This window comes from Nicotiana tabacum, chromosome 3, assembly GCF_000715075.1.
Source record: "Nicotiana tabacum cultivar K326 chromosome 3, ASM71507v2, whole genome shotgun sequence".
Lineage (NCBI taxonomy): Eukaryota > Viridiplantae > Streptophyta > Magnoliopsida > Solanales > Solanaceae > Nicotiana > Nicotiana tabacum.
Genome location: NC_134082.1, coordinates 153,473,904 through 153,477,067, shown reverse-complemented (window position 1 = coordinate 153,477,067; position 3,164 = coordinate 153,473,904). Strand labels below are relative to the sequence as shown.

Genomic DNA, 3,164 nt, shown 5'->3' with positions numbered 1-3,164 from the left:
GGTAGTGGCTCAAGAAGAGCCCCAAGACGTAACAAATGATAAGACCTTAGGGGAGGTCCAGGTACCTAAAAATAATTAAAATGAAGAGATATCAATAAGTTACGTCTCAACCGGGAAAAGATGGAACCGAAATAATATTGTTATCGATAACATTTTTGCTTATAATGTTGCTGTTGAAATAATACAACAAGATGAGGATCTTGAACCAAAATCTGTCAATGAATGTAGACAGAGAAATGATTGGCCAAAATGGAAAGACGCTATCCAGGCAGAGTTAACTTTACTTGGAAAACGTGAAGTCTTCGGACCCATAGTTCGAACACCTGAAGGCATAAAGCCAGTAGGGTATAAATGGGTTTTTGTGCGAAAACGAAATGATAAAAATGAAGTCGTTAGATATAAAGCATGACTTGTGGCACAAGGGTTTTCCCAAAGGCTTGGAATTGATTATATGGAGACATATTCTCCTGTAGTGGATGCTATCACTTTCAGGTATCTCATAAATATGGCAGTACAGGAAAAACTTGATATGCATCTAATGGATGTTGTTACAGCCTATTTGTATAGATCATTAGACAACGAAATTTTTATGAAAGTACCTGAGGGATTTAAAGTGCCAGAAGCATATAAAATTTTTCGAGAAACTTGTTCAATAAAGCTTCAGAAATCTTTATACGGATTGAAACAATCAGGACGTATGTGGTACAATCGCCTGAGTGAATACCTGTTGAAAGAAGGGTACAAGAATGATCCAATTTGTCCCTGTGTCTTTATAAAAAGGTCTGGATCTGAATTTGTTATAATCGCCGTGTATGTTGATGATTTAAATATCATTGGAACTCCTTGGGAGCTTCCAAAAACAGTAGACTGTTTGAAGAAAGAATTTGAAATGAAAGATCTTGGAAAGACAAAATTTTGTCTTGGTCTACAAATTGAGTATATGAAAGATGGAATATTTGTCCATCAATCGACATACACCGAAAAGATTTTAAAGCGATTCTATATGGATAAAGCGCATCCATTGAGTACTCCGATGGTTGTGAGATCACTTGATATAAAGAAAGATCCATTCCGACCTCATGAAAATGATGAAGAGCTTCTTGGTTCCGAAGTACCATATCTTAGTGCAATTGGGGCATTAATGTATCTTGCCAATAATTCCCGACCAGATATAGCTTTCTCAGTAAGCTTATTGGCAAGATTTAGTACTTCGCCAACACAAAGACATTGGAATGGTATTAAACATATATTCAGATACCTCCAAGGGACCATTGATATGAGTTTATTTTATTCAAATGAATCCAAGCCATCATTGATTGGTTATGCAGATGCAGTATATTTGTCTGATCCACACAAAGGCCGATCTCAGACAGGCTATTTATTTACAAGTGGAGGTACAGCCATATCATGGCGTTCGACAAAACAAACTATGGTTGCTACTTCTTCAAATCATGCAGAGATAATAGCCATTCACGAAGCAAGTCGAGAATGCGTTTGGTTAAGATCTATAACTCAACACATTCAGCAAACATGTGGTCTTTCTTCGAAAGAGAATATTCCAACAATATTGTATGAAGACAATGCTGCATGCATAGCTCAATTGAAAGGAGGATATATCAAAGGAGATAGAACAAAACACATTTCACCGAAATTCTTTTTCACTCATGATCTTCAGAAGAATGGTGAAATAGATGTACAACAAGTTCGTTCAAGTGATAATTTGGCTGATCTGTTCACTAAGGCATTACCAACCTCAATATTTGAAAAGATGATATATAAGATTGTAATGCGTCGTCTTCGAGACATTAAGTGATTTTTCATCAGGGGGAGTAACTACACGCTGCACTCTTTTCCTTAACCAAAGTTTTGTCCCACTGGGTTTTCCTGGTAAGGTTTTTAATGAGGCAGCAAGCAATGCATATTTTAAATAACTATGTACATCCCAATATTTTTTTTGTAAGTTTTTAATGAGGCACATTATCTTACATGGACATCCAAGGGGGAGTGTTATGAATAGTTTGTACATTGGATACTACATTGGATACTACATTGGATACTACATTGGATGCTACATTGGATGCCCATGTTGTGAATAACTTAAAGATTAAATTTTCTATTTTATGTCCATCGTCTTTACTTTTTATGCCTATAAAAGGCCATGTAATTGCAATGAAAAATTACACCAAAGTGAAAGAAGAAAACACTTCTCCATTCTCTCTATCTCTTCTTGTTTACATTTTACTGCATTGCTTTTATTTTATAACAGTTTCTAAATTTTAGAGAGCCTTGAATTGTGAGACAGTTTCTTGGCAAATATTAGAAAAGAGGAACAAAAGCGAAAAAAAAAAGATTCATAATTATTCAAGGAGCCCAAATTAGAAAATAAACTTCCTACTCGGTGATAAAGATATATTTGTTGGGATCTTTACATAAATAGCTGGCGATATTCATTGTTTACTTTTTCTAGCAATATACATAGATTATACATAATTATACACATATAATACATATATTATGCATATATTATACCTGAACTGACTATTTTTAGTTTAATTAATTGGGTGGACGGCTATTAGGGTTAATTCTTCAGATTGGTTTGGTCAAAATAAAATATACAGAATAGAAAATTTAGAGATGAATGCAATCTCTGGGCACGGTTGCTGGAATAGCTCAGTTGGTTAGAGCGTGTGGCTGTTAACCACAAGGTCGGAGGTTCAAGCCCTCCTTCTAGCGCTTGAAGATCCATTTTTTTCGTTCTTTTCTTTCTTTCTTGCTTGGTAATTACTCCTTTAGTTGAAAATTTAGTCTTTATTAGTTTCTTCTTCCCCCTATTCTACGCCATTTCATTCAAGTAGATATTAACGTACCTTAAGATAAATTTTACGTGTCAGCAAAGCTAAGAAAAGAGAATCAACAGCTCACCGATCCCACGGCTGCAGATGCCATTTTCGTGTCCAAACTAGAGGTGTTAATTGGGTCGGGCTGACCCGCTAACAACCCGGTTCAACCCGGGTCAGCCCGGTCCAGCCCGTTACTGTTCATATGTGTGCAGGTTGGGACGGGTTGGACGGGGGGCGGGCTAGTAACGTTAAGTTTTCGCCAAACGGGTACCCGAACCCGCCACAATCCGTTAAGCCCTTAACGGGTCCTTAACGGGCCTCAGC

At 36.8% G+C, this 3,164-nt stretch overlaps 1 non-coding gene across 1 annotated transcript; it reads left to right on the top strand.

The window, feature by feature from the left end:
- The first annotated feature begins 2,659 nt into the window (after window positions 1-2,659).
- TRNAN-GUU (transfer RNA asparagine (anticodon GUU)) lies at window positions 2,660-2,733 on the top strand. The gene has a single exon. It is a non-coding gene; the product is annotated as a tRNA-Asn (tRNA).
- The last annotated feature ends 431 nt before the right edge of the window (window positions 2,734-3,164 follow it).